The 27,568-nt window shown below is 39.9% G+C and overlaps 1 protein-coding gene across 2 annotated transcripts in view; it reads left to right on the top strand.

The window, feature by feature from the left end:
• The window catches only part of LOC105703911 (DNA-binding protein D-ETS-4), a 66,679-nt gene that overhangs the window by 15,929 nt on the left and 23,182 nt on the right, over positions 1 to 27,568 (top strand). Inside the window, exon 1 of one of the 2 annotated variants that reach the window (XM_012432695.1) lies at positions 26,326 to 26,413. The exons of the other annotated variant lie outside the window; for it this stretch is intronic. The gene's annotated coding sequence lies outside the window, so the exon portion shown is untranslated. Of the gene's footprint in view, positions 1 to 26,325; positions 26,414 to 27,568 lie in introns of those variants that run through there. 2 annotated transcript variants of the gene reach the window in all.

The raw sequence follows: 27,568 nt of genomic DNA, 5'->3' as shown, positions 1-27,568 counted from the left end.
TTAGGTCTATCGGTATAGCAAACGTATATCGTCTATCATTCACATCAAAAAATTGTCTAAAGGATATATATAAATATCTATGACTATTGTGGATGAAAATGACATATCCAGTATTGATCTACAAATATCTACTTACTTCTTCACGCGTATGATATATATAATAGCTCTAAACGCCGGAGAGGTCTTCGCCGTCCAGGTTATTCGACTTAACCTCTCTCGATCTCTTTTCGAGAAATTCCGCCGCAGTCCGGTGACGGTCACTCCGCCATCCCGAATAACAAATCCGCAAATTATCCGCGAGACTCGAAATTCCCGATTCATGGAACTTACCCAGGCAACCCATGAATTGGAATGTACGGTGATTAATCGTCTAAATTAGGTCTATAGGTATAGCAAATGGATATCGTCTATCATCCACCTAAAAAAATGTCTAAAGGATATATGTGCCCATAAATATGAAAGTGGTCTAAGTCATATATTTTTTGTTTCGTTGAATTACATTGAATTAATTTCGTTTGAAATAATATGGCGTGAAATAACTGATAAACTCATTTTTTTTTAATTTTGATTTAGACCACTTTCATAATTATGGGCACATATATAAATATCCATGACTATTGTGGATGAAAATAATATATCCAGTATTGATCTACAAATATCTACTTACTTCTTCACGCGTACGATATATATAACAGCTCTAGTAGACGTCTACGAAAGGTTAATCAACGTCGTTCAAAATACGTTTAGAAGGATAAAACGACACCTCGTTGTAACGAAACATTTTTCATATATACTTAATGTTCATATCTAAATTCCAACTTGATAAAACTGTTAATTTCGTCCATACTCTGTTTTTTTTTAATTTACTTCCTCATTGGATGGTGACCATACATCATGATTTTTTAAAAGCGCTGCTAAGGGTGGGATATGGGTAAGGACCAAATACTTGGATTTGCAAGATCAAGAGCAAGACCACGGTAATTTTGGTTTGGTCTTGTACTCGCTCATCATTAGCCAGTACCGCAGACGCATGTGCGGGACAATACCCCACGGTTTGCACGTACGAGGTGCAGTACGAAGATCTAAGCGTATTTTCTGTAAGATTGTCGTAACCAGATGCAGTCAATCAAACGGTTTCATTTAACCAATTTTTTGTCAGCGTACATGTACACGTGCACACAAACGTACATACGGGATACACGCATCTACGTACACGTGCACACAGATGTGCATACGAGATATACGTATCTACGTACACGTGCACACAGATGTATATACGAAATATACGCATTTATGTACACGTGCACACAGATGTACATACGAGATATACGCATCCACGTACGTACTGATCATGTTACGGGATACATGGGTACGTGCGCGCGTGGAGTCGCGTACGAGGTGCACGCATAGGTGCACGCAGGTTCGAGACCCGCGCATCGGCGTTTCTCGAGTACACACGGGTGTACCGTTAGCCGAAGCCCACTTCGCCGTGCCACGACTCGCCTACATACGGCGAGCCGCGAGTTAATGGACGAGTTTTCAGAGGTAGCGAAGCGAGCGACTTTTTGCTCGAATCGTGCCGAGCGGCCATCTCGAGAGACTCGAGAGATTCGCGGGATTCATGGAACTCGGGGGACTCGAGGGATTCGCGGATCTCATAGGTAGGGATAAATTGATACAAGTATTTATTCGATACTTTTTGTCCGATGTTTCAAGTATTTTTGGCGACGGTACTTGGTGTCGATGAAAAGTACTTGTATTCGCGGATCTCATAGGTAGGGATAAACCGATACAAGTAAATACAAGTATTTATTCGATACTTTTCGTTCGATATCAAGTATTTTTGGCAACGGTACTTGGTGTCGATGAAAAGTACTCGTATTTGTGGATCTCATAGGTAGGGATAAACCGATACAAGTACATACAAGTATTTATTCGATAATTTTTGTCCGATAGCAAGTATTTTTGGCAACGATACTTGGTGTCGATGAAAAGTACTCGTATTTGTGGATCTCATAGGTAGGGATAAACCGATACAAGTAAATACAAGTATTTACTCGATACTTGGTGCCGATGAAAAGTACTCGTATTTGTGGATCTCATAGGTAGGGATAAACAGATACAAGTAAATACAAGTATTTATTCGATAATTTTTGTCCGATATCAAGTATTTTTGGCAACGATACTTGGTGTCGATGAAAAGTACTCGTATTTGTGGATCTCATAGGTAGGGATAAACCGACACAAGTAAATACAAGTATTTATTCGATACTTTTTGTCCGATATCAAGTATTTTTGGCAACGATACTTGGTGTCGATGAAAAGTACTCGTATTCGCGGATCTCATAGGTAGGGATAAACCGATACAAGTATTTATTCGATAATTTTTGTCCGTTGTTTTAAGTATTTTTGGCAATGGTACTTGGTGTCGATGAAAAGTACTCGTATCGATCGTATGAATTGGACATAACTGGATAAATATTTTTGTTTCTAATTTCTATTTTTTTATCCTACTATATAATTGGTAAGGATAAACCTATACCAAGTCACCTATTTCATATCACCTTAAGGTGATTTCATATCAAGGTGACTAAGGTGATATGAAATCGATATATCAAAACGTCCAAATTTTTATAAAACTTTAACATATGGTTTTATCAGTGTATTTCATATTTGTACACCTCCTCTGTTTTTGATTGACAGAATGTAGTATATGAGTTTTGTAAAGAGCACAATGTTATTGTCATAATGTAGGAAGTTCTTCTCGCGGTCGTAACCGACAATGTATTCACCGTTTTATTACGGTAATTATAATGCTTAGATGTGCAATACGTAAGAAATTAAGATGTAATTACGGTATTTACCCTACATTTTTATACGTCCGCTATGTTATTTATTTTATAACATCATTGCATTATTAGCTACGCAGTTTTTTCACACTTGCAGGGTTGGGCGTTGTTTATAACCTTAGATTCTTCATAACGTTGATATAAAACGTAAAATCGCGTCCTTAATCATGAAATAATTAGACGATCCGCGTTGTTGTTACATCCCATGCGATAATAATTCTACCTCATTGAATTGCGCATAAAATTCAATTTCGAGGTCGTTTCTTGTATTAATTGCATTTTTCTTCATACCCTTCAAATTGCGAACATACTTTGTGCTACTCTGTAACAATTCTTCAAATGTTTCTTTTTTAATGTTTCTTGCCCTTATGTTGCTGCTTCGTTAATTATCAACGTGATTCCTTAAGTACATTAACTGCGAATTTGCATCGTAAAAATAATACTTTTATAACATCTATTTCTATTTGAAAACACATTTTATATCAACGGGTACAATTTGTCGATACTTTTCTTATCAGTTCTCCGCTAGTTTCATTTTTTAACTGCCTGTGGAAGGTCATCGTGTAGATTTCGCCTTTATAGACGCTCTCGTCTTTTTTTTTTTGTTTTTACATAGTGTCCGAATATAGATAACTCACGAAGCAATTCCGCACTTAATATTTATACTAATATAAAGATTATCAAAACCCCGGTGCTTTATCCGGTTTAAAAGCCTCTCGTAAAACGTTTTCTATTTACTTGAACCAAAACGCGGTATTTGTTATCTACGTTAGTACAGAACCGTCTCAGAAAAGTCTGTTCTCTATATTATTTAAAAACCAGTCTAAAATTTAAAATTTAACGTTTAAAATCAGAATAATGCCAGAGAATTAAAATATATCGTTTCAATTGTGAACGTACTTATGTATCTGGCGAAATTGGCCCTTATAGATTCAACAAATGTAAGTCCGATATAATTGTTTACAAGTACATTCATTAAGAAAAGTCCATTCCCTTCAATGTTAATTGTTTGCGAATATGAGTACTTTAAGTGAATTACGATTGCCTAGAAGCAGTAAATTCGCCACGGTAGCAGTTAAAAAATTTATTTAATGATAGTTATTATTAATCTATCTGCAGAGAAAATCACCAGGGTAACATCCTAACAAACTTCACTAGAAATTCACTAGGAATTGTGATAACATATATAAATTGAAAAAGAAAAATAAATGCGTTTCCAAGAGAATCGCGCAAAATCGCGAAGACGAGGGAATGTTTGCCAATTTGCATTGCGTACCGCTTCTGCCTGTTATCAGTTCACGTTTGTGGGTTCTTTACGCGGTTTTACGATTCGCGCTTAACGCTCTCGTCGTGTTCAGCCTTATCGACTGAGCTTTCACGATAGGACCTGCTTCTTTATTAGTGCACTTTTTAGTGAGCACGATTACGGGTCTATCGGCCTATCGGGAATCGGGAAACTTGCGTGTCTGTTTCATCGATGAAATTTTTCCCGGGATAGAAATTCACTTCAGTATCTAGTTATCACTAGTTCTACTCCGCGTTTAAGTACACCAATAATTGTATGTATCACCGATTAATCTTGTCACTATTTATAGATATATTTTATCTCGTATTATTTCTCCATTTAGTACAAGGCACGAACCCTTGTTTTTTTTTTTTTAAATGATCTCCTGAATTTCGGAATTGCATTTCACCCCATTGTTTCGATGGCTTCGGCTAAGAATTTCATTTAATTGCATCCGAAATTAAGTACGATGTAAGTTGGAGTTAATGTTTGTGGGAATGCCGGCAAATGTAAAGAAGAGAAAATGCTGATAAGAGGTTAGAAAGTATTTGTGGATACAACGTGGGAAGGATCATTCGTCAGATCATGACAACGATTCTTAATAGTTGAGGTCTATTACTGATGGTGTTTTGCCATTACCTCTTGTAGGAGTGGTTCGTGTGAAAGGAACTTTATTACGCCAACCGTTAAGTTATGCGTCTTCGTTAAGTGTACAAATGATCTTGATAAATAACCTTAACGTTTCGCTAAATGGTGTAAAATGATACACAATATGGATATTTCATAATTTCTGCCGTAACAAGAAAAACCTAACGCCCGTCACACATACCTCGCGTTAACGTTAGCGCAATAACAAACGTAAGAATTGGCCAATTAAATTGCAGATCATTTATTATGATGTCGGTGTTCGGCAATTTAATTGTCTGGTCTTTGTTGCTATACTAATGGTTCCTGTTATGCGAGATATGCGAGGTGAGTCTAAAATCGAGAATTTAATTTCATTCATTTGACACTGGAATTGATATAAATGACAGCTACAATATCTGTTATTAATTTCGATATTTCAGACGGACGAACAATGTTCAATGTAAATTGAATTTTTTTTCTCGTAGCAACATCCCTAGTAGCTCAAAATATTTGTCCTATATTTTCCATATATTTAACGAATATCGTACATTTTGTAAATATTTAACAGACATGTGAAACATTTTGGTACCAAATGAAGGGTCCGGTGATAATCGTAAAGTCAAAAATATATTCTCATATGTTTATAAATTAAAAAAATATAATTTCGACCCATGTTCATAAATTATTCAAACTAAATACGTCACTGAGATTTTCAACAAATATTTCAGATATCTTCAAATGAAATCCGCGAGACATCTTAAAAAGATATTTATCGAAGATTACAAAAAAAAAAAAATATTTAGAAAATATTCCATGCTACTAGAGTTACGTTTGAAGTCATTCAATGCGAATGAATCGTCATAAACGCGTCCGTTCTGCGTAACGTCATCGATCGGATTAAAATGGAAAATCCGAAACGTAGGACCGATGACGATGAATAGGAAATTAATTGGTAATTTTCCATTGTTTTTCATAAAAGAAACTATGCCGGAGGCGTCCGGACGTTCGATGTGTCGATGCATTCGGCGCGTAATGATTCCGAAAATTCCACTGGAAGCGTTCTCGATAGGCTGATAATGAGATGCCTCTTATCGGCCAGGCACATTACCGATGCAATGTCGGAATTGCCCGGTGCGGCTGAGAGCGTTAATTACGGAATTGCACCGACAGGAATTGCCGATGAGCCCTCAAGAAGCTCATCGGAATGGAAAACGGAGACGCTAGTAATTTGCGGCCAAGCCGGCGCGAGACCGCCGCAATCAGCGGTGCTTTTCGGATTTTTCTCATTTTTCCCATCCTTTTCTTTTTTTTTCAACAACGTCCCTTACCGCCATTTATCGCTTCTGAAACCGCGAATCCTCGCAAACTGCCGGATTCCCTTGTTCTCTTTGTGCATTACCATTACGCGAGGTGTACAGATATTGCGCTTAATTTTCACTTTAGTGATCTTTGAAACGGCTCAGGTAGTTATATTGATAATGGTAGATCGACTTGGAACGTGGAGTAAGGTGTGGATGGCATGAGAAAGAGGAGGTTTAACGAAACTGTGTAAATACAATGGAAGAAGATAGGATTTATCATTAGAAATAAAATGATAAATCTATGCTGAGAAAAAAAAAATTCATTGAACCATAGAAATATATTTTTAATTCGAATGATAATTATTTCGGTCAAATAAATTGTCACGACGACGAAGAAACGTGGCATCCAACTTCTTTGATTTTATTCGAGTCAAGTAATTATTCTTTGAATTAATAAAATATTTATTTGGTACTATTCAAAGAGATATATCTCTCTGGCTCAGTGAACATTTTTATCAGTGTAGATTTTATGCTTACGATATTTCCACGTGCATCACTCGCGAACCGTTTCAATAAGGATAAACAATTTTTTGGTACCGATATATCTGCGACTTTATTAGGTACACCTACACTAAGTACGACTAACGTCCTAAACAGTCGTTAGAATAATGAATTAATAGAATTGCGACAGTCTTACATCAATCTTTTAATCATTACTTTACCGAAATAACATATGGAGCCTTTCACTTCGTATAATTCTCCACATAGTCTGTAAAAGACTTGAACATAAATATAAATGTCGGTAATGGGACGCACCAGCTTATGTTACCACTTAAGAATTCAATACGGCATTTCCACCAAAAAGGGCATAGATGAATTTCATTTCATCGACGTTGATCAAATTTCTTAGCGCATTTTACATCGTCTTAATGCAACCCCCTCCCAAGGGGGTTCCACATGTTGAATTGCGATAGGGTAACGATTACCAGAATTGTGGTTTTCCTCCCCAATCTTTTTCTCCATGTGGCCATAACCTCAAAGAGTGCCAATCGAGTTCCAAAAGAAAATCGTTGCGGGCGATCAGCAGTGGACGAAGCCCTCGCAAGCTTTCCCAAACGAGAAGAATTCAATACAGCATTCCTACCAAAAAGGGCATAGATGAATTTCATTTTATCGACGTCGATTAAATTTCTTAGCGCATTTCATATCGCCTTAATGCAACCCCCTCTCAAGGGGGTCCCGTATGTTGTCTTGCGATAGGGTAACGATTACCAGAATTGTGGTTTTCCTCCCCATTCTTTTTCTCCATGTTTATCGACGTCGATTAAATTTCTTAGCGCCTTTTATTTCGTCTTAATGCAACCCCCTCCCAAGGGGGTCCCGTATGTTGCCTTGCGATAGGGTAACGATTACCACAATTGTGGTTTTCCTCCCCATTCTTTCTCTCCATGTGGTCATAACCTCAAAGAGTGCCAATCGAGTCCCGAAAGAAAATCGTTGCGGGCGATCAGCAGTGTACGAAGCTCTCGCAAGCTCGCCCAAATGCAATCGTTGGCTCTCGGATGCTCTCTGGTGGCTCGGCAACGACGGGCATAAATTCGAGTGGGCTTTTGCCGATGGGTACTGGGTATATACGCCGGTCGAGGTGCCCACACCCGGGTTCCAGGAGAGAACGCATCTCCGAACGGGGGCTGTGTGCCTACGTGCAATGCGCATATCTATGGTGCTCTGGATGTGGTTCCGAGAACGGTAGGCCATTACAGTGCCCGGCCACATACTGATATCTCAATACAAACCGCCCCGCCATTCTCCTCGCCGGGGTACCTCCTTAGTTTGAATCCATTATAATACTGGACCGGCGCTGTACATCGTCGCGAATGCCATTCCGCGATGCCCACCGTCCAAGTCCGTCCGCAGGACCCAATGGGTCCGTTGGGCCCTGTTGAGTCGCGAGAAAGAGTTTTCTTAGGATTCGGCATTATCGAATCGTCTCCTCCGCGCTTGCGCGCCAAATTAATTTTCCACTAGTTTTGTTTTAACGCGGGAATAAATGATTTTATTATTACTAGTCAACAATATAATAATTAATTTTCCACGACTAGTTTTGTTTTAACGCAGGAATAAATGATTTTATTATTACTAGTCAACAATATAATAATTAATTTTCCACGACTAGTTTTGTTTTAACGCGGGAATAAATGATTTTATTATTACTAGTCAACAATATATTCGACGATTTTCTGACGATCGACAATTTATTGTGGTTTTTTTAGCGATGTATAAAATAAGTACCTAAAGTACTACAAATTGTTTGATACGACATTAATCAGGGTAGAAAATAAAAAAGTGTAATAAGATAAATGAATGTTTTAGGCGAGATTGACGATCGATATTACATTTTTCTCAATATTTCATTCTTCCGTTTTTAAAGAAGGTGTCGACTTCTCGACGTGCTTGGGTAAAGTACACGAGGAAAGAGCGAAAAAGAGAGAGCACAACGAAGTGTAATGCACTCCAAAGGAAAAGCCGAAGAGGCCTCTTAAGGCTGACGCGAAATAAACAACGGTTTTTCTAACCTTTTCTTTTGCTTTGGTCGATTCGCGGGGCAATCTATGCTTAATCTTGCCGTACTCGTGTTCGCATATGCGAACTACGGGGCCACGGTGTGCCGCTGAATTATACATAAGTCAGGAAATAAAATATGCTGCGAGCGTTACCGGTGAATATAAAGCGCCCCGTGGTACGAGGTGGATCCTTCCCCTGTGTAAACGTACATGTGGACAGGATCGAAGAGTATTTACATGATTTTGGAGATGCTCTTTCTATTTTCCTTTATGAAATGCAACGAAAATGTCGCGGGAGATATTCGCTTGACTTTCATCTAGCCTCTTATGAGTTGATTTCTTCTAGGTGTAATTTATAAATTCATATATACGTATATATGACGTAAATTGACGCATATTATGACACGTATATTTTTTTCACAATTGCTTCTATTTCTTCCCTTGCACTCTGAGATGACACAAGATTTGATAATTTCGTCGACTAACGAAGAGTATGTATATTTTTTTTTTAAATGTATATTTATATATATATTTTTTAAGGGTTCTGTGTAGGTGACTCTTGATCGATCGTTACATTCAGGCTTTGAGTCATACTTGTAACGACCGTACGTGACGCGTGACACGCGTGTCATTAATTCGAAATATCTTACGGTATCCCATGCTGATGCGTATTCACTCGAAATGATATGCGCCAGCAACCTTTTATGCGATCGTCATAAGACGTATGATAATTGTACGTGCACCCGCTGTGTGCTTGTACTTGGAAAATTGTGTACCCTCGGTGACATGGAACTACTTTACGGTGTGCCCGCTTTACCGCTTTCCACATGTCGCATTCTCCACGGTCATTTTCTTATTCCCTTGTTTAAATTTCTCGCAAGCAGAGTGCACATCTCGTCTAGAGGCAGCAACTCCGTAATTCTTCAATTTATTATCCAAGCTGCAAATCCATAATTTGAAATTCTTAAAATTCTTTTAACATCCTACGTTTTTGGAACCTTGAAACGCAGACAACCCTTGAGCCGTTTGTAATCTCAATTATAATAAATAAATGAGATGATCACATGCGTAGCGAAGAAATCGTCCTGTTTATTAATCCCTGTCAAAAAATAAAAAAAAAATGTTAATTATGGTGTTCATGGCTGCATGACGTTTACAAATACCACCCCACCAAACACGGTTACATAACAATAACATAACCTTTGTGACATGTAATGTGACATACATACAACATATATGTAAGATTTGTATTACCATTTCCTCCGCAGCTATATAACATTATATTAATATTAAGTTAAAAAGATTGTAAAATATAAATAAAAAAAAATGGGAATTTTAAAACTGTCAGAATAATTCCCGCAGGGCCACGTGGGTTACTTCGTGTCTTAGCGTCTTTAAGAGAATCGGTTTTCGCCATAAGTGTTTCAGGGCCGGGAATATCCTGTAGGATTTCAGGTTTCGGAATTTATACCGCATTCTGCTTCGCGAAGAGATGAGGGGCCGGAAAAAAAGAAAGATGGCGGCCAGGACGAAACTCGTACGTGACTCGGCCGGGCGGATCGCGTGGAATTCGCGAGGCGTTCCTCGTTCCACGTTCCGCGGCGTTAGCGGCGTCCGCGAGTACCGTTACCGCGTGGCCGCGTCACGGCGGAGATTCGTCGCGTCGTCCTGGAAAGGGAAGGCTCGGAGGGGATCCCAGAGAGGATGGATCTCTCTCGGTGACGTAACCGGCCCGAGAGACCCGAGATGCGAGATCTTCGATCCTCGCGTGCTCGTAACCGAGCTTTTTAGACTCGCTCTCGACGAGCGATCTCGGGGATCTCATTTCGGGCCCCGACACGACCATCCGTCTCGTTTAAGGTGAAGTGAAACGCGTCGAGGAGCTCGATCGACGTCGATAAAGAAGATCTTTCTAAATACCTACGTTGTCGAAGTTGGATTTAACGGTCGAGGAACTTGATCGACGTCGGTAAAGAAGATCTTTCTAAATACCTACGTTCTCGACGTTGGATTTTACGTTGCCAGCTGTATCGAATTATATTGGGTATTGTACTAAATGGCGTACTCCATCTGTCATTTTGGTACAATCATTATTAAGGAATCGAAGTAAAACTCCAGAAATCTCCTGGATTCATGGTTTCTGAGGCTCTAATTGAATGCAGAGGGACCCACGACGCCATCTGTGATTTCCAGGTCAATTAAATTTTTACTTCAAGACCTCGTATTCCCATCGTTTTAGCATTGAAGCGCATGTCATGTGTCAAAGTTTCGGACAGTCCAATCCAATACCCTTAAAAAAAAGTGGGTTGTTCGAATCGACTGATTAGAGGGGTGTCACTTCACCTTAAGGTGATTATTAGTGGATAGGAGGGAGAAACGTAAAAATTACGTGAGATGGGTTCAACTCTCGTCTTTTCGCCCTCGTCTCTCCGTCTTACTCAGTCATACCTACCTCACGGTATCCTCATCTCTTTCCCTTCTCTCCTACTCCTTGACCCAAATCTCGTATCTCTCTCGCTCTCGGGAACTCCAGTCGCTCCGTCCCTCTCGCCCTCTCTTCAACTTGCGTTTTCTGTCTCTCATTGTCAGTAGGCAATGCTTGCATCGCTTTCTCCCACTCGGAGACAGAATCGCAGACGCTCCGTGTATTCGCTTCTCCCCTCTTGTCCCATTCTCTTTCTCTCTCTCTGCATCACCTCGCGCACGGTAGCTCCGTCTCTCTCGGTGAAGGAGCTCTGCCCACCTTCAAGGCCGACTGCGCGTTGGGGTTTCCCAAATCACGGCCCTACCTCGACTTCCTCTCTCCGTCCTTCTCTCTCCTGGACAACCAAGGCCTCGAAACGAGTGACGGAAGAGAAAGAGACCACTGAGCGTGAAGAAAGAGACAATCGACTACCGCGGAAATTAGCCGATGTGAACGAGACGAAATCGAATGACTCCTTTTCGGACGTCATCGTTGGAATGTGAATCAGCAAGTTTGTATGCCTCGCAGAATTGGACTCGCATATTGTTCGAAACGGATCCAATGGAACGCCCGTTGAAAATATTGCATAATACCGTGAACCTTTATCTCTAAATAAATTCATTGTTACGTACCCAGGCAACCCATGAAGTGGAATATACGTAAATTAATCGTCTAAATTAGGTCTATAGGTATAGCAAATGTATATCGTCTGTTATCTACCTAAAAAAATATCTAAAGGATGTATATTAATATCTATGTCTATTGTAGATGAAAATTATATATCCACTATTGATCTACAAATATCTACTTATTTATTCACGCATACAAAATATATAACAGCTGTAGTAGACATCTACCAAAAGTTAATCAACTTAAAAACACGTGTTTTTCACGTTGAAAAAATTGTTCTGTGTCAAAAATAGGATTTGTCTACATAGCTGTACTGAAATGTCTGCATAGCTGTATCTAAAATAAAGTACATAGCTACATCTTATATACGTTCAATAAACATTTATATACGATTCATTTTGGAACATTCCACGTTCAGCGGTTCCTGGGAATTAAACGTAAAAATTGTTACAATCGACCTCGGCGTCCCCTATTTTATTACATCCATGATGTCGATTGTTATTCAAGGACCTCGAACATTGGCCGATACATAAAATGAACCGTCTATTGTAGATATCTACGATATTGCGTATTATGTCCAGACATCTAGCCTTTGACTGTATCTAAAATAGAGTTCATAGATACCTATCTACATCTTACATACATCCAATAAACATTTATATACGATTAATATACGGATATTCCACGTTCAGCGGTCCCTGGGAATTAAACGTAAAAATCTACATCTTACATACGTTCAATAAACATTTATACACGATTAATATACGGATATTCCACGTTCAGCGATCCCTGGGAATTAAACGTAAAAATCTACATCTTACATACGTTCAATAAACATTTATACACGATTAATATACGGATATTCCACGTCCAGCGGTCCCTGGGAATTAAACGTAAAAATTGTTACAATCGACCTCGGCCTCCCCTATTGTATTACATCCATGATGTCGACTGTTCGTCAAGGACCTCGAACTTTGGCCGATACATAAAATGACGAGGAAAAGTGAAAAGCTAGCGAGTCCGTGGCGGATCGTTCCCTTGGAGTCGCGATGGTAGCGAATCCATGGAAGCGCCGCTGGAGGCGTGAACCGTTCCCTTCGGTAATGCTTCGAAAACGTGGCGCAACTAGACGCGAGTCGGCCCTCGCTTTGTGCTCTCCCCACGTCCTCTTCTCCCTCGCGTTCTCTCTCGGCACCAGAGAATTGAATCGTTCGATTATGCAAAGAGTCCCGGGCCTTTATCGCGCCCAGAGTGGCTCGCGAAGGCGAAGCGAGACAAACCAAGGCGAAGCGAGTCGATCGACAATGCTCGAGCGTGGGCGGCGAAACCTATTAATACTCCCCATCGCCGAGATCTGGGCTAGAAGATCCCACATAATAATGCAACTCGTGTAACGCGACTATTAATAAGACACGGTACGATGATGCGTGGTGCCGGATCGGGAATACCCGTTGAATGCCAATAACTATGACGCGAATGGAAGTGGGGAACATAACTTCGAGACGGAGAGGAGCGACCATTGGAAGTGGAAAAAGTGGATTAGAAAAGAAGGTGGGGTGGTTGATGGATGGTCTAATAAATATGAATGGTGGATGAAGCTCTTTGATGGCCAGGACTTTTGGATCGTTCGAGATCCTATGGATTGTTATTCCGCGTGAGAGGTTTAGATCCGTGAAAAAGTGGGATGACATTGTTGAGAAGTCGGGAAATGCGAAAAGGAACGAGGATCATCCGGGTTTGTGGATCCTAGGTCGTTTGCACCCGTACCGGCGAAACCGGCACCGGCGATTTTCCCGGAGGCAGTGTAAATAAATGGGAGCTTGCACACGTTATCCGGCAGTCTCCGGTTCGGTTCGGCTGCCGGTCCGGCCGCCCGGCGCGCCGGCGATGGACTCGGCTAGCCGGATCCGGTGCATCGATCGACTCGCCGATTCTAATGCAATTTTATGTGAAATGATCATCATTACTTTACCGAAATGGCATATGAAACGCTTCAATTCGTATAATTATCACCGTGGACTGTAAAAGACTTCAAGATAAACATAAATGTGGATAACATGACGCGCCAGCTTATGTTGCAACTTAAGTATTCAAAATGACATTACCACCCAAAAGGGTACGGATGAATTTTAATTGATGGACCTTGATTAAACTTCTCAGCGCTTTTCATATCATCTTAAGGAGATGTGAAATCGTTCATAAAACTTCTCTACGAACTGGGTGCCTCAAATCGTTTCATACTTTAAAACGTGAATAAGAAGACCCTAAGGTAGGTCCTGAAACTAGTGAAATTTCATTTTTTATAAACTACTATTAAAATACATATAAACATATTTGAAAAGAATTGAAATTTTATGAGTTCCAGGACCTTCCTTATAGGCTACCTATTCACGTTATAAAGTTTCAAACTATTTGGTAAACCAAAGTGGGAGAAAAGTGTTATAAACGAAACCTCTTCGATGCCACTTTCACATCACCTTAAGGGAACAATTCGATCCGTATGTTGTCGCGGATCGAACGCTCGGTGCGATCGATTCGACAACGCGGCTACAATTTTTTGGCAAGAGGATCCGTCTCGTCCAATTGTCGCTGTCCGCGGATTTATTATTCGAGTCTCGCCGGAGACGAATAAGGGCGAGCCAGCGGGTTGGGGCCTATAAAACATTTAATAACACTTGCACCGAGGCAGCCTTAAAGTTTTGCCGGACGGACAAAGGCCAGCGGCCATAACTCCTGCGCGGTGATGCACCGACGGCATTACCGCGCTGCGTTATGCCCCCATTATGCGGTATTATGTTACTATTTACGCTATCGCAGCTCCCCATTTATTTGTCTTGCTCGGCTTCCACGGGGCGGCACCCGCCATCTACCTCGGGCCCCTTCCTCGCCCCGTCGCTGCCACCGAGTCTAATGGCATTGTTTATGAAACAATAAACCGCGGTGGGAAGGACCGAAACCTTCTTGGTCGGGGTGCAACTCGCTGCGTATTGCGTGCCGAGTGAACTACCGTGGAAAACGTTCTCCACTTTCGAGGGAGATCGCTCTTCTGCCCGGTTTTTGCGAATCCGCGTGAACGGAACGTCCGGCCGGACCGACCAACAAAGACACGGACGACTTCAGGAAAGGAGAGGAACGAGAGGACAAGGAAAAAGGGTGGACGGCGAACCGGGATGTCGGCTAATCGGTAGGAAGGTTAATGACTCAACCAGGAACCTCCGGTGTGTCGGTTTTTTAAGTAATGTGTTTAAATTTAACGAAAGGTCCATGTTGGTGGAGGAGATAGGAGTTAGAAGAAGGGAATGAAGACATTAATAAAGAAAAAGGGTAGATGATGAACCGGACTGGAGGATGTCGGCTAATCGGTAGGAAGGTTAATGACTCAACCAGGAACCTCCGGTGTCTTGGTTTTTTAAGTAATGTGTTTAAATTTAACGAAAGGTCCATGTTGGTGGAGCAGATAGGAGTTAGAAGAGGGGAATGAAGAAATTAATAAAGAAAAAGGGTAGATGGCGAAATGGGATAAAGGATGTCGGCTAATCGGTGGGAAGGTTAATGACTCAACTAGAAACTTCCGGTGTCTTGGTTTTTTAAATAATATGTTTAAATTTAACGAAACGTCCATGTTGGTGGAGCAGATAGGAGTTAGAAGAGGGGAATGAAGAAATTAATAAAGAAAAAGGGTAGATGGCGAAATGGGGTAAAGGATGTCGGCTAATCGGTAGGAAGATTAATGACTGAACTAGGAACCTCCGGTGTCTTGGTTTTTTAAGTAATGTGTTTAAATTTAACGAAAGGTTCATGTTGGTGGAGCAGATAGGAATTAGAAAAGTGGGATGAAGAAATTAATCAAGAAAAAGGGTAGATGGCGAAATGGGATTAAGGATGTCGGCTAATCGGTAGGAAGATTAATGATTCAACTAGGAACTTCCGGTGTCTTGGTTTTTTAAATAATGTGTTTAAATTTAACGAAAGGTCCATGTTGGTGGAGCAGATGGGGATTAGAAGCCGGCGTACGAAGGAAATTAATTCAGGAAGAAGTAGATTAGTATTACCTTTGAATTAGTTATTTTTAACTTATGCATTGTCATTTAGACAATTAAAGTTGAAAGGGCTTGATTTTCTTAACTTTGAGCGGAGAACACTTTTGTCAGATTTTTGCAAATCTGCGTGATCTGAAACCCGGAGATAAACGTACAGGGATTGTAATGGTAAATGCATGGAGGACATCGCAAAAGGAGAGTCAAGAGAAGGTACGGTGAAAGACAAAGATGGAGTAGGATTTTGGAGCAAATTCGAAAAAGAAATTATGTAAATAATTTTTAAATAATGACCACGTTTCGTGAAATGTGGTCTTGAGAATCTTGTGGCGGTGTAATCTATTAACCCTTTCGCGACGTGGGAACTATTAATCGATATGTCTCCGAAGGCCTAATGTAACGCATTTAATGGATGCCGGATATAACCGGCGGTAGTCGCGAAAGGGTTAATACCAAAACTGGTAGAAAACGACTACGGATATTCGAGGAAGGCGCGTCTGCCCGTTTTTGCGAATTCTCGTAAACGACCCTGCAGGTACTTGAAACACTGCTAATTGTAAAAGGGCAGAGAGGGAATCCCACGAAATGGAAATGGTTAAAAACGCGGAGGAAAGGAAACGGATACGAAGACAAGGTCAAGGACGAGAAGGCGGATGTCAGAAGTTGGCAAGAAATGGAACAACGGAAAGATGAATCTCCTCTGAAAAGCTAGCACCTCATAAACGAGCTTCAACCCTTTCAAGTTGAATTCCTTTTTCTAACCAATTCCACGGCGAGAAAGTTTTTAAACCATGTTTGTACATGTCATCAGTTTGCAAAGAGTTAAGTACTCGAGCTGTAATTACGTTCAGGTTCCGTTGGGAACGTGTAGCAAAAAAAGTTTCTTATTACCATAGATAGTTGGCATTGAGTACTATTTGTAGCGGATCATTAAAATAATAGCACGGCATCCTTTTGACAGAAAAACCCTGAAATGATTGCTCTTCCAAGAGTACGGAAAGTAGCGAAGAACCTGTCTGATGGTTCTTTAAATGGAGCTTCTTGACCATTCATTTAATTTTATCGATTATGCTTTTAATTTTCATTTCACTGTCCCTTTCTCCGATCATGAAATAAGGTTTGATAATCGAACTAAAATTTTGTTGATAACAGATGTCGGATTTGTAACGTATTTGAGCTTTGCTACAATGAATGTCTAACCATAGACGTACTTAAATAAGGGAAGTCAGGAATTTTGCGATTTAAATATTATTAAAAAAATATCTAGTGTCGCAAACTTTACGCATCTATATCAGACTAATAGTTGGATTATCCAAGTCTACTTCGGTCTCTACCGAGCATATCAACGATGTCATTGATTTCATATCTGTCTATAAATTGCACATTTTGACTAAATACGAAGAGCGATATTTCGATTATAGATATGATATTCGACGATAATAATTGAGACATGCAAGTCTACTTCGGTCATTACCGAGCATATCAACGATGTCGTTGATTTCATATCTATCTATAAATTGCACATTTTGACTAAATACGAAGAGTGATATTTCGATTATAGATATGATATTCGACGATAATAATTGAGACATGCAAGTCTACTTTGGTCATTACCGAGTACGTCAACGATGTCATTGATTTCATATCTATCTACAAACTGCACATTTTGACTAAATACGAAGAGCGATATTTCGATTATAGATATGATATTCGACGTAATAATTGGGACATGTAAATCTACTTCGGTCATTACCGAGCATATCAACGATGTCGTTGATTTCATATCTATCTATAAATTGCACATTGTGACTAAATACGAAGAGTGATATTTCGATTATAGATATGATATTCGATGATAATAATTGAGACATGCAAGTCTACTTTGGTCATTACCGAGTACGTCAACGATGTCATTGATTTCATATTTATCTACAAACTGCACATTTTGACCAAATACGAAGAGTGATATTTCGATCACTCGGGAAGTTACCAATAAATCTCTCTTTAACTCAACCATTAATACGCACGCGTCCCGAGTTTCACATAAATCCACGAACAACACATCTTAACCAACCCAATGGACCATTATTTCGATTCCTCAGAAATGAAAACTGATGACTAAAATCCATCCGCAATTGGTGTGTATGGAAATTACGCGAAGGGGTTCCAGCGCCAAGCAAAGAAATCCAGGGCATTTTCGTCGATAATCAATCAGTTAGGATGTCGAAATCTGCACCTTCGATTACTCGATGAATTCCAGGGTGCCGGAACTCCTGTGGCAGTCCAGGCGGAGTCCTTAACCCCATTCTTTGCCGGGACACAATGAGCCGAGATAACGAGAGAGAACGTAACTGTGATAAGAGCTACAAGGGTAGACTCTCTCCCTCCTTCTCTCCCTCGCATCGTGGTATCGGTTTTTCTCGCTCGCGCCATGACCTCTCTCGCTATAAATGCTCCTTGATAAAAGTGTCTCGCGTCGGGTGCACTCATTCATTCTTGTCTGCCGCCCACGCGGACTCCGACGTTGCATAATGCGCGTGCGCATTCTCGAGGGAGCTCATTACGGAATGGAAATCACCAGCGGGACGCGAGAAACATTTTTGACCAATCGGTGACGTCACGAAGTCTACATGTATATTGTATATCCGCGGATATATATAGCCTCTAGTATTAAGGGATTATTAAGGTGAAGTGAAACCCCCCTTAAATCAGTCGATTCGAATAAAACCCTTTTTTTTAAGGGTTTCGGATCAAACCGTCCGTAACTTTGACACATGACTCATGATCACCTAGGAATTGTCCTGACACTCTCAAAATTTGGATTTTCATAGAAAAATTTGTTTACTTACTTTAGACCAGAACTAAAATGGCGTCGAGCTCTTATATTTCGAAATGCAAAAAAAAACAATGCAAAAAAAGTGTCTTATGCGCTTGTGTGCTAAAATGAAGGTAAGGAGAGAAAATTTAGTTGAAACTAAAATCAAAGATGGCGCAGGGTGGCACTTTGCAGTCAATTAGGGTATCAAAAATGATGAATCCAGGAGATTTCTGGAGTTTTACTTCGATTTATTTATAATTATTATTCGGAAACGACATATGGAGTACGCCATTTAGTACAATACCCAATATAATTCGACACGACTATCGATATAAACATGAACGTCGTCAACGTAGGTATTTAGAAGAGTCTTTTTTACCAACGACGATTAAATTTCTCGACGTGTTTCGCTTCATCTTAAGTATATTAAACGGGGTTTTGCAACAATGTTGTAACAGCCTGAGATAAAAATTACGTAATCCTTGAGATAAGGGAAAAAGTCAAGAACGTTGCGTGGGAGTAGGGGAAGATTGTCGAATTGTGTGATGTCTGTGTGTACGAGAATTTGAAATTGCATCAGCGGTTCATCGTATTATCAAATCGATTACGGCTATTCATACTCAGTGGCGTGATTATACTGCCGAGTTGACGATGATATAGCTAGTTCTGTACTGACGCGATATGGTTTATCATATTTAGGTACATTAGTTCTATAGCAGTTTATTTACGACTTGGATAATATTAAGGTGATATGAATTCTATATATATATAAAAACGTGAAAATATTTGTCAAACTTTTCTCCAAACTGGGTTCACCGGATTATGTTAAACTGTAACATGTGATTATGTAGACCCTAAGGAAGAACGCGATGCTCGTGAAATTTCATTTTTCGAACAAAAATTGGTATTTATTAAGGATAAACACAAAAATACTTTTTTTTTTCGAAAAATTAAATTTCCCGAGCATCGCGTAATTCCTCAGGGCCTTCATAATCTCGTAATAAAGTTCCAAATAATTCGGTGCCCCCAATTTGGAGAAAAATGTATAAATGTCTTGACTTTTTGTTATGTATATATGACACTTTCATATCACTTTAATATTTTTTCGCTGTTTGTTAATCGTTATTTTTGTTCATTAAAATAGGTATTTTTGTATTTGATACTATGATATAAAATATGGTTATTATCGAGGGTAGCGAATGGATAATATAGGTACAATATTTTGCATCCGATTGTGCCAAATTCGTCTTTTTTATTTCGCACATTAGAAACGAAACAATAAGGGTGATTATCGTGGAATGTAGATCGCAGTGCACTCGAGCGAGCGAACGTTGATAACGGTGATAAGACCTGGATAAATGGATTTATCCCGGAAACGAGCTCATTCAGAGAACGCATAATGTTCCGATTCCGCGGCGTCATTCTCAGTTTAATGATGTTATATGCCAGTAATAAACCAACAGCCGTTCAAGAACGCCACGCAATGCCAAATAATTGCAGCTGCGCGTGTACAATTAAAAAACTATATATTTTAACCATTCTTGACAAAGTACGACAATTTGTCTATAACACATCATTAGTAACGCAATTTATTTTCGCATTTATCACAAAAACTTCCTAATTGTGTTAAATTTATTCTATCAGGACCCTTTGTAAAAATGGCGGCCCCAAGAATATTAATAGCGGCAGTAACAATGTACGCCGGTATTAATATTAAAACGAAACTAATAATACTCCATAAACATACGGCATCCTCTGTTTTTCTGGAATTTGCAATTAGTGCGACCTGTACAATGATTGAAACATACGCACGATTGAGATTAAACACTCGTAAATGGACGTGCAGCTGTAACAATGTATCTGTGCGGGTAATTACGCGTGTGTTATGTCGCTTGTTTATTGACGCGAGTTGAACATCATTAAGTACTGGCAGAGAGTACGTAAGAGACAATCGCGTTTTATGGTAGTTAGAATTTCAAGCACCGCCTCGATATCGATACATGACGGTGTAGTTACGTAAGTGCGCTTCTTCGGCGAGGACGTCGAAGTGCATCGCGTTGAGGTACTCCACCGTGGAAAATCCGAGATCTCGTATCGATGACATCACGAATGGTAAATTTCCCGCTAGATTCGCATCGGATTATCTAGAGCCTCGATATCGATCAATGACTCATTCGCTTAAATTCTTAATCATTCCCCCGACTCGTTATCAATAACCTAATAAGCAAAGAATAGATAAATAATTTATTGCAGAAATTAGCAATTGCGACGATAATTGCGAAAGGCAGGTAACATAAAATGGTGGATTTTGGTTTGAGATTATAAGGGTATTTTGAAGGTCGTCTCTGGAATCGAGAAGAAAGTTGAGAGCTCGCCGCCATTTTAATTCTAGCTTGGGCTAATTTGAAAAATTTGTTTGAAAAATCCAAATTTTGAATATGCCAGGACAATTGTGCCCATAATTATGAAAGTGGTCTAAGTCAAAATTAAAAAAAAAAGTGAGTTTATCAGTTATTTCACGCCATATTATTTCAAACGAAATTAATTCAATGTAATTTCGAAACAAAAAATATATGACTTAGACCACTTTCATAATTATGGGCACAATTCTTAGATGATCACGAGTCACGTGTCAAAGTTTCGGACAGTTTGGTCCAATACCCTTAAGAAAAAGTGTTTTATTCGAATCGACTGATTTGAGGGGGGTTTCACTTCACCTTAAGAGATTTTCCTGATCCTCGCACGCGTTAAGATATATTATAATCGGCGATAAGAGGCCCTTGGCTTTGAGGAATTGAACGGTCTACCCGGTCGTCCATTTCTCCGAGGTACGCACGGCAATGGAGGCTCTCTTTTCCTTCTTATTTTCGCGTCCCGGCCGTTTCTTCGCGGGCGTATTCCGCGGCGAGATTCATGCAAAGTGCAGGACTAAGGTCGAGCCCGTAATCCACGCTCGAGTCGCGACCAGAATCCATATTTAGGTGCGAGACGGCGAGGGCGAAGTGGAACCAGTCGAGCAATTGCTCGGCACCAGCGTGCGGGCATTAAGCTCTCCCGTTCTCGAGCGAAGTCTTAATAAACGCCAAGCGCGAGTCCGTGACCTCAGTCACGCATTTCGCGACATTTTCTTCTCATCTCACGTGAAGCGATATTTCCGTGATTAAGACATGGACGATCGCCATTATCGATTGATTTGAGGGGGGCTTCACTTCACCTTATCGATTCGAGCGTGATTAGGGTATACGGAGAGGTTCACACCTTAAATAACTGGATTAACGTTTACGGCGAAAAAAGTGTCTGTTTTTATTCCCACGTGTCTTGAGAATCTTTTGTAATCTATGATCGAGTCACGATCTGAATCCATATTTAGGCGCGAGGGCCAAATGAACCAGTCGAGCAATTGCTCGATACCAGTGTGCGGGCATTAAGCTCTCCCGTTCTCGAGCGAAGTCTTAATAAACGCCAAGCGCGAGTCCGTGACCTCAGTCACGCATTTCGCGACATTTTCTTCTCATCTCACGTGAAGCGATATTTCCGTGATCAAGACGTGGACGATCGCCGATTGATTTGAGGAGGGAAGAATTTTTAACCTTAGAGGCGTATTTTGTGATACGTTTCCTCCTCTCGCCCGTTAAGATATTTACCGCGGGCGCTGCAACATTTATATTAACTGCCATAAAGGTAGCAAATTACTTTTAGGGTTGTTGGGATCTCAAACATGTTTTAAACCTCAACGATTCTTGTAAGTCTTAAGGCTTGAGAAACCCTTAAATAAGTCTTAAAGATCATGGCTGGAAAAAGAAAAAGATATACTTCTATTCGTATATATCTTTCAAACCTGTAATCCACGGTCGAGTCGCGACCAGGATCCATATTTAGGTGTGAAACGGCGAGGATCAAGCGGAACCTGTCGGGCAATTTCCCGGTGCCAACGTGCGAGCATTCAGCTCTCCCATACAAGCGCCAAGTCTTAAGGTGGAGTGAAACCCCCCTCAAATCAGTCGCTTTTTTTTTAAGGGTATTGTATAGAACCGTTTAAAACTTTGACACTTTACTCATCAGCAGCTAGGAATAATCCTGACACTTTCAAAACTTGCATTTTTTACAACTTAGACCAGACCAGAACCAAAATGACTTAATTTTACAATCACACGAGTTTTTTTTTTTTACGAATAAGTTTACAACAAGACGCAACAAGTATCTTTATCATAGGCTTTGGTAGCATCATGGTTAACGTTCCTGTTTCGTACCCGTGAGTCCTGAACTCAAATCCCGACAATTGCAAAAAAATTTCTCCGTGTCAAAAACAGCAGGATTTGTCTGCATACCTGTACCGAACAAGTTCTCAAACAGACTCTGCTGGAAAAGTGTTATGAATTTAATTTTTTTTCATAAATACATATGAATATCTATAGACCATCTGATATAATAAATAGAAATATATATATTTTATGATTACTTTACGGATATTCCACACTCCTCGGTGCCTGGGGAGTCTCTCATATCCACCTAGCGATATGTCGTAGTCTTTTATGCGAGTGTAGCAAACCTCTCTTCGTACAGGTTGCAACTCAGTACAGGTTATATCCTCCCCGACGCTTCGTCGTTATTGTTAATATTGTTATTATCGTTATGCTCGTCATTACGCATAATTCGCACCTTTCCGCTCGCACACGCGTTATGTGCAAACGTATGACCGCGCATGCACCAGGGGAGTAAGTAACCTCGCGCAATTTCGAGCGGTGTTCTCTTCGGCCCTCCCTTATGTCCTTCGGAGCTTTTTGCATCTCGGGTTTCTCCTCTCTTCCATTTCCTCGTGGCTTCGCCACACGGGTGTGCTGTTTGGATGGAAAAGGAGAAAAATCGATTATGAGTGTACGTGACAAACACGGAAGACGCGAGTACTGAAGTTCTATCCCGAAGGACTCGTGATTAAGGGGACATGAAAGTGGCGACTCAAAGCTCTCTTTTATGAAACTTTTCACTAAACTGAGTGTACCGAATCGTTTGAAAGTTTACACCGTGAATATGGAGGCTATAACAAAGGTCTTGAAACGCATGAAATTTAAATTTCTTAACAATTTGTTTATAGGTGTTTAGAAAATTTCCTATAAAAAATGAAATTTCATTAGTGTCGGGACCTCCGTCAGAATATGAAAACCCTTAAAGAAAGGTGTTTTATTCGAATCGACTGATTTAAGGGGGGTTTCACTCCACCTTAAGAATTAAATCAGCCATATTGCTGTACGCTGTTAATGGACGCCCGCGAGGATAGAGGACAAGGAAAAATTTTTGGATCTCTTTTTTTAGCAGACTGACGAGGGACGTTACCCACTCGTCTATCGTTATATTAGAGGTCATTACGAATTTCGAAAGCGGAATAGATTGAAAGAACGCCTTTGTCGACAGAGGATCAAAGAAGAGTCCGCATAAATCTGTCGAGTATGCGTCATAAACAAGGAAGGACGAGTCGACGTTAGATTGACAATTTCGATCTTGGAACGGTGAAAAGGAAGAGAAAGAGAGTTTCCGCTTCTTGCTCTTGACCGTGAGAAATAAGAAGAGATGGCATATAACACCGGCTGCCTTTAAGACGGGTCTCGAATAATGTTTGACCGTTTTTGTCATTTTTTCACGTCTACCACTTATCATCTTCCAGATGGTCGTTAGCATTGAAACGAAGAATATCCTTAAAGAAGTGGCCAATAAGAGACAACGGAAGGAAATAGAAAAACCATTTCGTGCATCGTAAAAAATTCATAAAATTTATACTCTTTTAGTACATAAGGTTGCAGTAAAATTATCAATTTGATGTCTTAATAGTAAATTAATATACATTTATTATAAAATTCTATGTAAATTTACAATTTTATAATACCTAGGTGCTCACGAGTCATGTGTCAAAGTTTGACAGTTCTCTCCAAAATCCTTAAAAAAAAAGTGTTTTATTCGAATCGACTGATTTAAGGGGGTTTCACTTTACCTCAATTGTGGCATCAAAATAATTAATGATTGAGGGTGTAAATTTACATGGGAATTTTTTTCAGTGTACGCTCGTATCAATAACGATCGTGTATAAAAAAGCCTTGCAAACCAACCTGGATTAATATTAATCCTTATTTTCTCTATTGCCTTCTGCACGAATTATGGTTACAAGCGTCTAGTGTAAATAACGTGCTTTTATATGTCTAACTTATAGTTGTTGAACGTTCAAAAATAAATACATCATATGTAGACGGTGCATACATTAACGTATGCTTTTTGGAAAAGCATATGTTAAAATTGAATATTACTGATCGAAATTTTGATGACCGTGCATAAAAAAGCCTCGCAAACCAACCTGGATTAATATTAACCCTTATTTTCTCTATTGCCTTCTGCACGAATTATGGTTACAAGCGTCTAGTGTAAATAACGTGCTTTTATAATGGAGAAGGTTCATCCGAAGATCACAGGAAGAAGCCGCGAAACGCGCTTCCGTGTACGTAAAACAAACCCAAAGACAGAAAACAAGCCGATAGTGGAGTTACCGTAGGAGCGAACTCTAAAGATCGAAAGAAAGGAGTCAGAGCTCCAGCCGATTTCTCTTCTCCGCCAAGAAGAGACAGAGGAAGGTGGAAGTCGAGAAAGAAGTTACGTTTCGATCGGCGAGGATTACTCGCGGATTGGCCTCGTAGATCGGTCCCGATCTAAGACTCGAGGAGCAAGAAGTCTTTCAGGGAAAAGAGATAGAAAGAGCCAGAGAAGTAGGAGGAGATGCTGGAGAAGGTGGAGAAGGAAGAGGCGACGCTCTTAGACGCTACGCAAGTGTCATGGCGGACACACGTGACTAGAGCGACTCGCGAGTCGAGTTCGAGTTCGAGTTCGAGTTCGAGTGCCGGTACATGTCACGCCGAGAATCGATTCCCGCGAATAGAGGAAAAGAAATGAGTGTTTGTAGGATTTCTGGGGAGGATTTATCGGATTTTAGGATTTGGACCGAAGAAAACGGTTCTCGCGGGATGGAGGGTAACCCATTTTTTATTTGTGGGTGGATACTGTGAACAGTGATTTCTTTTATGAGCGGGTCATGATTTTTCTCTACCTTGGGACAGAGAGAGGAATCGAGAGAGATGAAGACTAGACTGTGAGAAAACTGCAGCTTTCAATGGCGACATTGAGGAGAATGAATTTTATCGGAACGAAGTGTTATCTATTTTCTATTTATCGATGGACTTTTTTCCGATGGTGCTACCTGTGCTTTTGTTTAGTTTCAGTACACCGTTTGAGACTATTTTCACCCTTCCAATATGGCGGGGGATTGAAAAAATGAACATTATACGATGATGACAAAAGTGACAGTTTTAATGGCGACAACGGAGGAACGTTTTATCTATTTGTTGTGTGATTAAATGTTTGTGGACGAACGTCTCTCCGAAGATGCAATTTCTTGTAAACGGGGATTTATTGAATTTATTTACGCGAGTTGAAATAATTAACGATGGAACAGTGATGTTGACGAACGGCGTAGGAGGATAAAGAAGACGAAGAAGGATCGCTTTCTTTTTAATATGAAACAAAGTCTTTCCACGGTCGAAAGGTCCTTAAATTTAGTAGTAAACACGTCGCCATTCGCTCTCTTCTTTCCGCCATTCCTTTTATTTAATTAGCGTTATTTTAGTGAAGAAGAATTTAGTTTTATTGATCTAAGGTAGAAAGATCGAGTCTGAGATTCTCGGTGTGTTCCGACGTGTGATCTTTCGCGATAAAGTGATAAACGGACTTAACAATTTGTTTGTAAAGCGAGATTTAAATTTATTGGTAGTGATCGACGCTCTGTGGCTGAAAAAGAAAACCGAGTAAGTTGGAGAGACAGATATATGTCGGTAATATATTTTCTTTTCCCGTTTACGGAAGCAATTATGCCGCGTAGTTATGTAAAATGTTACCTTTATTCCATTTCATATTTTATATATAAAAAGAGAGATTCTCCGATAATCTCGTTACGAGTTAATAGGTAAACATGTCATCGGGTCGACAAAATAAGACAAGAAATGATCGTTTAGCTAAAATAATAATAGAAAAAAATATAATAAGATAGAAACGTTAAGGAAAATATTTCATAATAGTATCGCGTTCAATTGCAGATCGCTGATTCAAGTAATTCCCAAACTGGGACACCGGAATACGTTTCATTTTTCTTATTCATCCAAGTATGCTTTTTGGAAAAGCATAACCGTGCGTGATCATATGTCTCGCACGAATATAAATTTGCATACCTTTCTTAGCACCCATCACCTGAGTATGAATAATAAATAGAATATTAAAAATGAATACATTAAATGTCATTTCAAAGTTACACGATAAGTCACATTACACAGATATAAAATCTGTGAAATTTAATAACATACAGGATATCTCGAAATTCCATGAACAGATATATCCACATGGTCCGAATTTATATAACAAATCTACGGCACTACAGTTGAGTAATATCACATGTATGAAATATGAACGTCAAGTGAGGTGATAATAGATCGATTTTGTAATAACGTTACCGGGATTGTAAGCCGTGAAGAAAATATGGATATTACTGATCGAAATTTTGATGCCGATGTCAGATTTGTATATCGAGTGCCGGCGCGACATCGACCGAGTTATGACATCAAGGAAACATAAAGCATAAAGAATTCATGAATATTAATCTCCGAAAATACCCCGTGCACAGTACCCTGGGAGATTCCGGTGGAAAACAAAATCCCAGAAACACATTCCCGGGATACGTCATCATTGGACGTCATGCATAACGACGTCTCGAATACGTTAGTCATCATGAATGGTCATAACGCGGCGAGAAAAAAAGGAATAGGAAAAAAGTCTATGAGAGTGGATGGAGCCTGTCGGAGAGCAACAATCTAGATGAACAAATACTGGGTCTGACGAACGGGGTTTTACGAATGTCTTGGGAAGATACGAGTAGCAATAAATTAATGAGAAGTAAGAGACTTGATATA

This window comes from Orussus abietinus, unplaced genomic scaffold (genome assembly GCF_000612105.2).
Source record: "Orussus abietinus isolate OABI.00-Male unplaced genomic scaffold, Oabi_2.0 scaffold36, whole genome shotgun sequence".
Classification (NCBI taxonomy): domain Eukaryota; kingdom Metazoa; phylum Arthropoda; class Insecta; order Hymenoptera; family Orussidae; genus Orussus; species Orussus abietinus.
Note: the sequence above shows the minus strand (reverse complement) of the source record. Positions and strands in the feature narration are given on the sequence as shown.